Below are 15,350 nucleotides of genomic sequence, written 5' to 3'. Positions count from 1 at the left end.
TGAAAGTTGCGCTAATTACAAAGGCAAGCCTCACTAAGAGGCTTTTAGATGCATAATGCCACAAATAAACGATGGGGTCCAGGGGAAAAAAAAACATTCATTTTCTAACAACATTTCTATTCTTCTTGAAAATTTAGATTTTAATCCAATCAATCTGTTTCAGTGATCCCTTTTTTAAAAATGAAAAATAATGTAGATTTTACAAAGAAATACCACAACCAGATTTTGTGTTATAGGAATTTATTAGAAAACTTCAATTATTGTATAACTGGAAGTATTTAGTACATGCATACTATACATTTATTTGGATTTGGCTTTGAATTGGGCGATGGATGTTGACATATAAATATCAACATGATTAATGTCTCAGTAATTAATATTGTAAAACAAAATAATCACAATGGGTTGCAGTGTAACTATAAATAATTTTAGTGAATTGTGTGTGGCCCAAGAATTTCCTAAGATAGTTAATTGGTGTCAGACTTAGCTTTCTTTTTTTGTTTTGTTTTGTTTTTTTTGTTTTTTGTGGGTCATGGGGCTTGAACCACGATCCTCAGGTCAGCCTCCTAAATATACAGGCGTGAGCCACTGGCGCCCATCCAGACTTAGCTTTAATACATATTTTGGAAATACAAGTAAAATGATCTTTTCAGCTATTATTTTATGCCAGGTTACTATGACCATATTGCCTCTAAACTAGTAGCATAATGATGCATCACAACAGTAATATTGATTTACATAGCTCCATTCTCATTTTTGTTTTATATCCTCAGCTATTTCCTCCTTTGTTAAAGTACAATTCAGGACACATTGCTTATCTTATATCAGTAATCATAGAGATTCACTTGCACTTAAATAACAGCCACATGTTGACCAATTTTCTGTGTTGTATTATTTTTGTACTCTGTTAAAGGAATCTTAATAGACCCCCAAAGCTACTATTTCTTATTTGAATTGACTCTACTTCCTCAAGTACATTTCCTGATTTTAAAAGTAATTTTGTATCTTAATGCATATCCTATAAACTTGTCTTTCTTCCCCCAGTTATTTTCTAGTAGAATGTCATTAAGCATTTCACAAATGAACTTTGAAAAGAGCCACAAAGGCACTGTAGGCCCTACTTTATTGAGGGCGTATTAATCCACTTACTACTATTTTAAAAAGTGTTACTTGTCAGATAGTTTCCTAGAGAGTAAATACTGCTTAAAACATTAGGGAATTACATATTTGAGAAAGAGGATAGGAATAAGATCTATCCTTTGTATTTCCCTTATTACTGTTCTTCTCATTGTATTTCAGTTAGAGACAGATTAGAAAATGACAGAAAATGTGCAATAAATATTCAGGTTGACATTCTAAAAACTTGTTATATATTCAATTATGTCTCCTTGGAAGACCATATTTTTGGAAGCCAATGACCTTCCTCTTCCTCTTTCCCTCTACCTGTAAGAGCTTTAATCACATTCAGACATTTACCTTCTGATATGACACCTGTTAAAAAGTACTTTCTTTAGTCTATGTGGGTAGGTCATCATCAGCCTTGGCTAATTATGCTAATTACTAGCTGTCTGTCAAGGATGTTTAAGGAAGGGGCATACCACCCAAACATGGACAACAAGAGTTAGGAGAGAATTATATTTGGGGCTCCTGGAGCTTTATTTTTTATTTTTTGCTAAAGCAGATACCTATCATTGTCTCTTGTTGTTGTTGTTTTTACCAAATTATTATGTCTTCAGGAGTCTTCATGCTTGAAATAGTTTCAACCCTTTACCACTAAGAGTTGAGACACCACAGAAATGATACCTACATCAGAATGGAAGGTAATCCTTTCTGTATGTCATTTTCCTCCTGCATAATTAAGTGTTAATCCAGGCATATTCTAAAACAACAATTGGCTTTGGAGATCCCGGGAGATAAATTTAAAATCCCTGGAATCGCCTACAATAACCTGGTATACCTGGTGACACTGAGACACACATGATCAGTTTGGCTTCTGGTGTGGTAAGGGACTGGATAACTAAATCAATAAAGTAGGCACACCATAACTACATTACTGACTCCAAATAAAACCCTGGTCAGGTGAGCTCCCTGCTTGGCATACCTCTGCATTCATTGCGAGAAAAATGAGGCATTGTCCATGTAATTCCAGTGGGAAGATAATTGGGAAATTGCATTTGTTTTTTTCCTGCACTCTATATGTAACTTTCTCTTGTTGGTATTGATATTCATCATTTTACTATAGCAAATCATAACAAATATCGTGTGTGTGTGTGTGTGTGTGTGTGTGTGTGAGAGAGAGAGAGAGAGAGAGAGAGAGAGAGAGAGAGAGAGAGAGAGAGAGAGAGAGAGAGAGAAAGAGTGAGTGAGAGAGAGTAACTTATTGCTTATCTGGATGAAAGGTTGGTCCAGTAAAGACTTGGCAGCTGTTTTGAACTATTAACTCAAATTGTGTTTCCATGAAGCTAGCCCTAAGATGAATTTTTGTGAACTTATGTCTTACATGAACCATGACAGCTATAGTCCCTTCTCTTTAAAGTCAGTAAAACTCAAATTCAGTACTGCCATCTTATCCAGATCACACAACTCTAGATTCTGAAGATTCTTTTCAGGTCCTAATTGTGTAACCTTTATTCATGTTACTATTCCTTAATCAATTTGACCAGTGCCTGAATACAAAATGGCATCTTTCTCTTCATATCTTTATAAATTTCCCCTAAATTTTAGGAAAGTGTGCCATGTTTAAAGCTATCTTCCTTGTGCTAGATGAATGTGAATGACTACATTGTTGTAAAAGAATAAGATGATATTTCGTTGTTGAGATTAGATTCTGTTAAAACACAAACATGGACCCTAAGAATTAATAATGCTACCCTTGGGCACTGATGTTTGCACTGTGGGTGGTCTGCCGTTTTGTCTATAACTGGAGAAGAGGATCAAACTTTGAAATAGAATGTATTGGGGTCCATATTAGAGGTGGTGAACAAAGAAAGGAAAGTATTCCAGCCATGAAGAGGAGCCTGAAGAAGTCAGATCTGCTTGAAGGATAGCACAGGAATTCTAACATTTCCTGTGCCCACCCAAATGCTGAACTCTTGCAAAGAAAAAGGAAGAAAGGATAACCAGGGCACACACACACTGCCTAAGGCAAGGTATCACTAAATTGTAAAACATGAGGAAGCAATGTATAAAAACTTTTAGTAATCAACTTTAAAATATTTTAAATCAAAATTAATGTCAAAATTCAGTATATTCCTTTTGTTATAGGACTAGATTTCAATGTAGTTTAGATGGTCTTAACCAAATTGTACCACAATCATTTTTGTCATTGAAATATGAATAAGCTTTAAATATGAATTATTTGAAATACACATATATATTTCAAATGTTCCTTCAACTTACACAATGCAGTGTTCCATAACTCATACACATGGCAGTAATCTGTTATATTTAGAACATATGGCTGCATTCGATATATCAAATGACTGGCAAGTGAAGTCATCTCAGTTTTATGGAAACTTGTCTGCCATACAACATACTGGAAAAACAATGATTTTCTTCACATTATTCATTATTTTTCCTTCAGACTTGTATCAATATAACTTGGCCTAAAATATAATTCTTCCTAAAATAACTCAAGTAGTTAAAGTCTCAACTTATAAATAGACATCAAAGTGTGTATTCACAATAGGAAAGTAAATTGTTACCATCTTTCTGGAGAGTATTTTGGTGATATATTTTACCCTTTCAAAATGCCTATTAATTCTAACCCTTGGCAAATAATTCATAATTCTAACAGGGTGACCCAAAATTTTATATATATGTACATGTATTATATATACACACATGCATATATACATATATACATATAGAGTGTATGCATATTACACACACAGAGTTACTTGTAGTCCTTCTCTTGGGAAATTTTAACTTTGTCCAGGTCAAAGGTGAGAAGTTCACTATTCACTGTCAACATAATTCACACCCAACCAACTAGCAGATATCAGTCCCTACTCTCTAATCTAAACAGACTGAAGTGCCGAGAACTATTAAAATGCAGGGGGAAGAAGTCTTTGTTTGGTCTGTGAGTCTGTGTTCTTTCTCCCTCTACTGACTAGTCATCTATGTGCCCTCGCATATTCCCTTCTTCCTTCCCTTCTATGCAGTAGGCCCTCTACCATGTAAATCTAGTTAGTATTTGCTTTTGAGTTGTCACTCATCTCTTCTTCCAAATCCTCTAGGCCCTATTTTATATAATTTAGTTAAGGAGGAAAAACAGCCCTGAAAACATGTCCTTTAGCTTATGAAAATGAGAAAGGAGACAACTTGTTTGATACATAGAAATATAATATTGACCCATGCGTAATATTTTTAATATGTTTTTATTGCAGAAATACTGTACAGAGGGCTTACAGTTACATGAGTAAGGTAATGAGTACATTTCCTATGGAGCATTATTACCTCCTCCTTTGTTTTCCCCCTACCATCCCTTTCCTCCCCAACTCCACCCTTCCCTCTCAAGTTGTAAAGTTCGTTTTCAACATAGTATCTTTTACATCTCACTGTTACAATGGGTCAACCTGTATCCTTATTTCAGCATTTTGTTTTGTATAATCATATATTATATATTATATGCATATACAGTGCTTTGTAGTGTTGAGTATTAAACTCAAAATTGTATACATACATAATAGACATGTTCTCTTTCACCAAATTATTATACCTCTAATTTCAGACTATATAGATGAATTTTATACAATTATATATGTGTGTGTAATTATAATTTATATTTATATATCCACATATATGCACATACATATAAAATAAAAGGGACTAATTAGATAAATTAAATTACTTTTGAATTTTACAGAGCAAATAAAGTCAATAGAATATTTTAAAAGCCGGCACCAGTGGCTCACATCTGTAATCCTAGCTACTTAGGAGGCTGAGATCTGAGGATCATGGTTCAAAGCCAGCCTGGACAGGAAAGTCCATGAGACTCTTATCTCCAATAAAACCATCAGAAAACAGGAAGTGGCACTGCAGCTCAAGTGGTAGAGTGCTAGCCTTGAGCTGAAGAGCTGAGGGACAGCACCCAGGCCCAGATTTCAAGTCCCACTACCAACAACAAAAAAAATTATAAGCTAGTAAAACAATTTTGAAATAAATATGCATTTAAAGCAAAGACTCAAAACTGTATAGAATACATAAACTGTTAAGAAACAAGTATGCAATTTTCTAAAGACAACCCTCAAAAAAGAGATTCAATAAAATATTAGCAGTAGTTCAAAGTAGATGATGGAATTACTGGAATTTTTCTTCCCTAAATTTCCCCTTTATAATAGTAAGTATGAATCTATTTTAAGCCTAGCGCTTGCTTGGCTTGCTAGTCAGGCCCCCTACCATGGAGTTATGTCTCTAGCCTCTCCCGTTTTTTTTCTTTTTTGCTTTAGTTATTTTTCTGGACAGGGTCTCACATTTTGACCAGCTGGCCTTGAGCTATAGTGTTCTTATCTTTGGCCTCCTGAGTGCATAGGATTACAAAAATGTTACCCTGGCCAGCTGCTGATTGAGAGAAAGTCTAGATAACATTTTTTCATGGACTGACCTCAAACCAAATCCTTCTGACCTTTCTACCAAAGTACCAAGATTATAGGAATTACAAGATTATTGGTGTGAAAAACAGGAATTAGCCCAATTTCTAACCTTTCATTACTGGGTACAGATTGCTTCTTCTAAAAAATCAGAACTAAAGTTAGATAAGAAGTAAGAAATAACTAGGAAAACTAACATACCACCAGAATTTGAACAGATTCATGATACATTATTCTGTTAGTCAATTAGATGCTGAATATATCTTATCACACAAAAACTCTAAAGCAGAATTTTGAAATAGATTATAATGCTCATCGTCTCTCTCCATATATATATATATATATATATATATATATATATATATATATATATATATATATATAATGTTAGTTTTCTGAGGAATCTGTATAGTAATGATTTGCTAGTTTATATTAGCACCAATACTGTATACCCATCCTCCATACCCTATCCTCCTACAGGGTCTACCCTTACCCTACAACCCAGCATCTTTATCAGCATTAATTATCATTTGTCTTTTCTTTTTAAAAACCTTTTCACTGTTATTATAAAATTCATATATGGGGGTAACAGTTACATAGATCAGGTAAAGAGTGCATTTCTTTGAACAATGTAACCTCTTCCCCTCTCCCCTCTCTCTCTCTCTGTTTTTCCACAAGTTGTATAGTTCATTTCCAATATATGTGCCTAAGCCTTACACTCCCAAAGACATATAAAGAAACAAACAGGGGCTGGGAAGGTAGGTGGCTCAATGCTTGCCTTGTATGCATGAGGCCCTGGGTTTGATTTCTCAGCACCTCATAAGCAAAAAGCAAAAAGCTGGAAGTGATGCTGTGACTCAAGTGGTAGAATGCTAGCCTTGAGCTGAAGAGCTGAGGGACAGCGCCCAGGCCCAGAGTTCAGGCCCCACGAAAAAAAAATTAAAAAAAGAAAGAAACAAACACAACAAAGAGAAAAGAAAAAGGAAAACAGCATCAAAGAAAAAACTTCTTGTTCCCATTTCCTGGAGATCATTTCAATAAATATTTTTTGTATGATCAAATGCACATAAGCATTGTGAATTTGTTTTTCTTGATGATGAATTTTCTTATTGGGATGAGATGGAATTTTAGTGTTTTTTTAATTTGCATTTCCTTTATAGCTAAGGATCACGAACATTTCTTCATGTATTTAAGAGCAATTTAGACTTCTGAGAAATAGTTGCTCAATTCCTTTGCTTATTAATTAGGTTATTCTTTTGTTGTTTAATTTTTTAGGTCTTTTTATATTCTGAATAGGAATCCTTTATCTCTTGAATTGCTGGTAAAGATTTTCTATTATTCTGTGGGTTGTCTTTTGATTCTTATAATTGTTTCTTTTGATGTACGAAACTTTTTAATTTGACACAACGCCATTGGTCAATTCTTACTCTTATTTCCTGGGCAATGACTTTCCAACATTTTTATAATTTCTTTTACACATTTTAGCTTTTTCTTCACCTGGAATTGATTTTGTATATAGTGTGGGGTTCGAGTCATTTTCATGTTTTTCCCTATGAGTAATAAATTACTTCCTCCTGCATTACAGCCAGCTGAGACCAATGGTGATGATTTTTTTAAGAGCTACATTTCTAGACTTCCAAACGTAGACCTCTGATTTTGTTACCTCTAATTCTATGTCTTAAAATTATTCTTTTGCTCTAAATTTCCAGTTTGGAATCCAGTATAATGCTTTTTAGGTAGTAACTCAGTTTATAAACTTGAAGTTGTAAAGTTGTAGGCAAAAATATAGAAAATGAAAAAAATCTAGGCAACATTTACAAAAACAAAAAGAAACATACAGATGTGTATACCCTTGAAAGGTATGAAAAATTCAAGAGGAGATGAGAAATTAAAGTCTACTGATAGTGATTACAATGATGTACATGGTGTCTGGGATTAAATATGAAGAAGGTGTGGGTGTGTGGGTGTATGTTTGTAAGTTAACTCTATATAGACAGACATGTATATATTCACAGAGGAAGCCTGCATAACTTTTATATTTATATTCTTCAGGTACTAATATCCTTGATTGCCTTTGTATGATGAATTTAAACTTTAATGTATCCCAAAAGACAAAAATGTAATCTCTTATTTCAAAAAATAAATGACAAAGATGCTTAGACTCATGTGAGGTCTCCGAGAAATTAGTTCATTTTCACTATCTATTCTTGGATTTGGCATGAAGTCTAATTTCAATCAAATTCTCAAATCAATCGTAAATTGATTTAGTTAAAAATATTATTATGGCATAAAACTGCCCTGTTGCTTTGTAATCAGATTTAATGATCAGTTGGAGTCAGATCACCTACATACAAATCGTGGCATTCCTTAACAAGTTTGTCATCCTCTTAACCTTTCTGTGTCCCTTTTACAAACTTTAAAATGAAGTAGCAGTGTACCTACTTGATGACGATGCCTAGATGAGGATGCCTAGATACCATATTACTTCATAGTGACTAGAAGAGTGACACACACTTTGAGATTTTATCTTGTTGTTCAATTTTATCTGTTGTGATTGCTTAGTGTTCTGAGAGCAGTGGTAGGGATGGGGAAGATGAAAGAGTCTATGACTAATGAAGCAGTAAACACTACCTTCCCGAGTCTGCCTTCATTTTTTGCCCTTCCTCCATGTCTCACAATTTCTTTTTCTTATCTGTGGAAAAGTTTGATTTGTGAAACTCAACACACTCCACTTAGCATCACAAAAGTGAGCAAGACATACCGCAGTGTGGTTCTCAGACATGCAATAACAGCATCACTTGCAATTCTGTGTGAGAGATAAATTTAGGGGTCCTGTCTCCAGTCTTATAAATCAGAAACTTGGAAGGTGAGGCCTGCCCAGAAAACCATATTTAAAAACAAATCCTTTTATGACTTCATGCTAAAGTTTAAGAAACCCTAGGGCACCACTCTAGGCAAGGGGTTGCTTGTTTACATGTAGCCAGGATTAGGAAAGCAAACAAGAGATGTTGTAGAATCTAGAAACTGGCACTAGTATGGCATGCCAACTGCAAAGTCTAAAGGGGCAAAGGAGGGAAAAGCATTACCAGAGCCCACAGTGAGCTATACCCTGGCAGAAGGCCCATCTGGTAGAAGATACAGTCATGGGCCAGTCAGAAACAAAACAGGAAGGATATAGGAAAGAACATATGGAAAACTCCTATTATCTTCTTACCCTTTACCATACCCTGCTTGAAACCAATCACAAAGGGAGCCCCAAAGGGCTAGACCTTAGGGCTCAACTACTTAGTGAATAGAACACACAGCAAAGAAGAGAGACAGGAGCAGATGACAAAAAGCCAAGCACAGGAGATAGACCCTGAGCAGAGTGAGAAGAAATGGTACCATGTATGCAGGCTGCCAGGTAGAATAACTGACCATGTTTCTGATCTTTTTACATCCAGTTAATAGGACTGGAATGGCGGACACAAGTGTCAGAGATTTCATTCTCATGGAACAAATAGAATTCAGTGCCTGTCATGTGCCTGACATTCTGCCAGGCATTTGGTATTCAACTGTGAATAAAACACAGTTTGTAACTTACTTTCATGAAGCTTAAATGCTGTACCAGAAAGACAGAAAGTAAACAAAAGTATGTATGACATTCATGATGATGGTAGTTGCTTGAACATCGCCTAAACAGGGAATTTAAGAATACAAACAACAATGGATCCTGGCACAGATGAGAGAGAAAATGAGCCCTAATACATCATTGATGGGAATGTAAAGTGGTTCAGCCACTGTAGAAAGCAGTTTGGAGAGTATTCCAAAAACAAAATGTGGAATAACCCTAGGATCCAGACATACCACTCTCGTGTGGTGTCGTTAGGAAACAGTAAAGCACTTGCACAACAGTGTTCATTGCTGCATTATTCACCATATCCAAATTATGGATACAGCCCAAATGAACCAAGAAAATATGGAATATATACATACACGCATATGTATGCATATGCATGTCTGCCATATATAAATCATTGTATGTATATCCTTGTATATATACTTATATAATTACTTATATATAGAATTGAATTATACTCATCCATCAGGAACAATATCTCATCATTTTTAGAAAACCATATGGACTGGGAAAAAAATTGTGCTAAGTGAAGTAAGTCAGACTCACAGAGACAAAAGGACACATCTTTTCTCTCATATGTGGAATTTAGATCTAAATTATAAACATATATGTAAACAGATATAATATCATATGTACATACACACAAACATATTCACTAAAGTAATTTATATGTATATAATGTGTGTGTATATATATAAGGAATAATTCCAATGGTATAACCACTTTAAACAATGAACTTACATTCTACTAAAATAAATACCAGGAAGCTGGAATTTGGGGTGTCAGAAGGGCTGAGGTTGAGTGGAGAGGATAGGTGAATGAAGAGAGCAAAGGTGAGGTAATACAGTCATAATAGTCAATGGTAAATTGAGGGAATGGGTGGAGTAGGGAGAGGTGGGGAGAATGATGAACGGTGTGACATTGGTAAAGATGCATTGGATTTGTTAACTGATATGTGGAATTGAAACCCCTTTCCACTTAAAGATAATGTTTAAATGTTTAAAGAAAATGGAGCCATGAAACCATAATGATTTTTGAGTAAATAACGCCCTTGCTAAGTAGATCCACAAGTAGAAACATTCTTTTTTTAAGCTGAATTTATTTATTTGCCAGATTTTTCCCTTTATTTTTTTTTCAATGGGAACTTTTATTTGCAAATTCTAGGGTTTATTGAATTATATGCTATTATTAGTTTCCATTGATATTTATTTTCTAAGTTCCTATGATTTTAAACTTCTTTTATTTTTCTATTTTATTTTGTATTTCTATTTTATTGTAGAGGTGTTGTACAGAGGGGTTAAAGTTACATAAGTAAGGCAATGAGTACATTTCTTTTTTCTTTCTTTGTTTTTTGGTTTTTTGTGTGTGTTTTTTTGTTTTTGTTTTTGTTTTTTTGGTAGGTTGTGGGGCTTGAACTCTGGGCCTGGGCGCTGTCCCTCAACTCTTCAACTCAAGGCTAGTGCTCTACTACTTGAACCACATAACCACTTCCCGTTTTCTGCTTTGTTAATCGGAGATAAGATGCTCTTGCCTGGGCTGGCGTTGAACTGCAATCCTCAGATCTTAGCCTCCTGAGTAGCTAGGATTACAGGCGTGAGCCACTGGTGCTGGGCTAGAGTACATTTGTTTTAAATAAGTTTTTTTATTGTGAAAAATACTGTACAGAGGGGTTACAGTTACATAAGCAAGGTAATGAGTACATTTCTTATCAAGCATTGTTGCCCCCTCCTTGTTGAACATTCTTACCCTCTCTCTCCTTTTTCTCCCATTTTCTCTTTCTCCCGACTCCTCCTTCAAATTGTACAAGTTCCAACATTGTTTCTTGTGAGTATCGCTGTTACATTGATTCACCCTTGGTCCTTTATTTCACCATTTTGTTTTCCGCCTTCCCTTCCCCAAATCAGATATACATATACAAGACACAGAGTGTCAAAATCAAAAACATAATATCAGGGGATAAATCAAAGGAAAAGAAAAAAGAGAAAACAAATAACCTCACACAGTACCTTAACAACAACAATAACAAATCTCTTGTTTCCATATCTTGGAGTTTATTGCAGCATTATTCACCATAGCTAAGATATGGAACCAACCCAGATGCCCCTCAGTAAAAGAATGGATCAAGAAAATGTGATATATATACATATACATATATATGTGTATATATACGCAATAGAATTCTATGCATCCATCAGAAAAAATGACATCGCCCTATTTGTAAGGAAATGGAAAGACTTGGAAAAAAATCATATTAGGTGAAGTAAGCCAGACCCAAAGAAACATAGACTCCCTGTCTTCCCTCATTTGTAATAATTAGTTGATGACAGGATAGTCCTTGCAGAGGACCACAATGGCTCAATAGCTATGTACATATGACCATATAAATTGATGCTCATCAAAATAAACTACAAGTAGAAAGTCACATTCTTAGATGAGGAAAAGAAGGTAGGGGAAGACCAGAGGTATGGGATAACAGCAGAGGGAGCAGGAGCTATTTCCTCTGTATATTTAATGAAATTATCTTGCTGATGAACCAGAAGATCTAAGAAAAAATTTAAAGATATGATCTCTATGGTTAAGCTGTAATTGTTAAAGAGATAAAGATTTTAATAAGTAAATTTTCAATCAGTGAGTTCTGGAATATTTAGGAATTGCACATTATGCAGATTGCATTACTTTTTTTCTTATTTAGGGGAAAGAAAATAGGTGTCATACCATAAAAATGAATGATTTTTGTATATTCTTTTAAATTTTAATACACTTTTCAACACTCACAAAGAATTTTAGGCTTACAGAGCATTGCAAATATAGTAATAATTCTGTCTCCATATACCACTTAATGTATTTTCCTTGTTAGTATAATCTTATAGTACCAGATCATACACAGGTGGCACAATTTAATTACTACAAATTATTATTACTATATTGCAAATTACTATATTACTAGGGTACAAATTATTATTACTACATTTACTACATTCCATTCCTTCTTTGAATTTCACTAGATTTCCCGTAATTCCCTTTGTTTCTTGTTCCACAATTCTCTCCAAGGGAACACACTGCATTTAGTTGTCTGAGCTCAGCCTACTCTGATCTGTGATAGTCTTCCAGATTTCCCTTGACATTTCTGAAGAGGGCTCATCAGGTTAATTAGAAGTTGCACCTCAAATTGGGTTTGTCTCATATTTTTCTCATGGAGAGAGTATATCTAAGGATTTTGAGGAGGACATCCTAAGCGATGATAATTCTCATCATATCCAGAGAACATGCTTACAACTTCTGTTCTAATGATTTTGTGTAATGGATTTAATAACAATGAAGATTTGCAAAGGGAGTAGGCACCATACAACATTTGGGAGTATAAGCAGAAATCAGTTATTTTTTGCAACTACAACAAAAAAGAGCTTCTGCATTTTTTTAGAGTGAAACTTACCACAAGATGTCACTGTGAACTCACAGATGAGAGGGAAGGTTGCCTAGAACTGCAGTTAAGTGTTTGTGGGACATCTGTGGCTAGAAACCATTATTTTAAAAAACCTTGGCAATAATTAATCCCCAAAATGTTTCAGTTTTTAAAAACCACCAGAATGATTTTTTTATAGTTTAGGTTGTTAATTTTTTCTAGTTTTGCAAAATAAGTTTTTCCTTGAATTCACACCCAATTGTATTTATTGGAAACAATTTAAAACAAAACAGTTTGCTAATATAGTTGAGACCTCTATTCTCAAATGGTGAACAAATTCACACAAATCAATCTGGGTTCACATTTTTCTTTCAACTAAGAACAATAGCTGCACTTGAACTAATGAAAATTTCCTCCAGAGAAAATTTAATATAAGATGAAATAGTATCATGGTTCAAGTCTTGAAGTGACAAGAATTGTCCTTAGCCCCAAACTGTAGATTAGGAATGGAAGTGTTAAACTGATATATGCTACTCTTCACTGTATTGTTTTAATAGATGGTTATGCACAAAAATGAAAAGAAGTTTATTTTAACCTCTACTTCTTAGCACATCTGTATTTTAAAATGCATGAATATAGCAATCTTGACTTTAAAAAAATTATTAATGTTAAGTAGTTGTACAAAGGATGTGCCATTTAACAAAGTAGCTTTCTTGATCAGTGTGACCCCCTTCAACATTCCCACCCCTCTTCTTACTTGTGTTAATTTTGTGACATATACAATGGATTCTTGACTGTATTCTCCTCCCACTCACACTTCCCCCAAAAGAAGATTTTTTTAAACTCTCTGTTCTGAGTTTTCGGTTATTCACCCTGCTTTCTCTATAGTCCCTTTTTCTCTAATTCTTCTTTTCCTGCTCTTTTCTTCTTTTGTCACTCTGATTTGTGTTTCTGAGGAAATTTTGTTCCCAGCTCATGTGATATTAGAAAGGCATAGAACATCCTTCCATTCACTCAGTTCTTCTCAATTCATTCAACAATAACTATATGCCAGTCCTTGTGTCAGTCATTTATAATCCAAAATTAGTCTCTTTCAACAAACCCTGCTCAATGCTATGATCTTTGTGTTTCACAAAGCCTCTAAGTGGTTGGCTTTGATTAGTTATTAAACATTTTCGAAATAAATGAAACAATGACAAGTTCATTGCTTCAGTCATACCATGGAGCAGTGAAAAGAGCCATGGGTATTCAGAAGAGCACCCACAGAAGAGGCTCCAGTTTTCGTCTCCTCCATCAAAGCACTTCATCTTACCAAATCTCAAGTTCCACATCAGAAGAATGAAAGAATAGGGCTGGCACAAAATTAAGTCACCTTTTTAACCCCCATTTTCTGTGAGCTTAAGGCAGCCTGTTCCATAGTTGAAAAGGAGTAAGGAAAGAAATTTCTTCCTAAGTTGAAACAGAATTCGACTCCATGGTTGCTGACCCATTGATTCTGATTTTGCCTTAGATGGAACATGGCAAAGTTCATTCTTGTTTCCATGTAACAATTCTTCAAAGGATAGCCAAAAATTCCCATTTGACCATGCATCCCTCATGTTTTCCTAATCTCATTCAAACCTTTTGGTCATTTTGATGTCAGTATTTCTAGATTCCCATTTGGCCACTCTACTCTGATGTTTTAAGGCTTGTGACAGTCCTCTCAAAATGGGATGGTTAGAACTGAATTTACTATATCAGACATACACACACACACACACACACACACACACACACACACACACACACACACACACACAGAGTCAGTTGTGGGGCCTGAACTCCGGGCCTGGGCGCTGTCCCTCAGCTCTTCAGCTCAAGGCTAGCACTCTACCACGTGAGCCACAGCACCACTTGCAGCTTCATCAGACCTAATTTGAAGAATCGTAAATATATTAGGTTCCTAGATCCCAAAAATTATTTTGACATGTACCTACATATATATATATATATATATTGTATTGTATATATACTTTGGATAATATATCCATTTATTTTTTCCAATTGGTTCTTATAGCATACATATGGAACTATGGGTTTCTTTTAGTAAGGCAACCAAAGTGGTCCAGGTGTAGCTGGATTTGAAACCCAAGTATTTACATTTTTACTGAGTTTTTAAATGTACGACCTAAAAGTATAGATTTTGTTACATATCACCTACACTCCCATAGCCCTATAAAAACTAAACTCAAAGGAATAGTAGTATGACAAAATGACTTAGCCTGTAGGAACATGAAATAGATGAACTGCTTTTAAATCATGCTCCTCCAACTTACTAGCTGTGATTCTCTGAACAGGTTATATATTTTCTTTAATGTTTGCTCCAAGAATTAATACAAAGATGAAGATGAAGAAATAACTTCAGAATAAGCCTGCCTCTGCTGAAGAAATAGGGATTCAATGAGCAAAAATAGTTTTTAAAACAAAACAAAAACATAAAGGCAAAGATACTGACATATTCTCTATTGTTCTAGAGGACAGAAAGAGAAACAGTGAGGCTACTTTGAAAGGATATTTCTCACAAACCAGCAGTGGAATGAACACCCTTTAGGTGTATAATCTGATTTGGGCAAAATGTAAAGAAATTTAAACTCAAGGTCCTAAAGCATGCTTGGTTTTGGTGTGTGAGCAATCTTTGCAGAATCCTTCATTGCAAAGCATGTGACATTTTGAAATCCTTCCAAGGCTCAAAGGAATA

Source organism: Dipodomys merriami, unplaced genomic scaffold (genome assembly GCF_024711535.1).
Source record: "Dipodomys merriami isolate MVZ:Mamm:240054 unplaced genomic scaffold, mDipMer1.0.p SCAF_30, whole genome shotgun sequence".
NCBI lineage: Eukaryota > Metazoa > Chordata > Mammalia > Rodentia > Heteromyidae > Dipodomys > Dipodomys merriami.
This window is presented reverse-complemented; position numbering follows the sequence as displayed.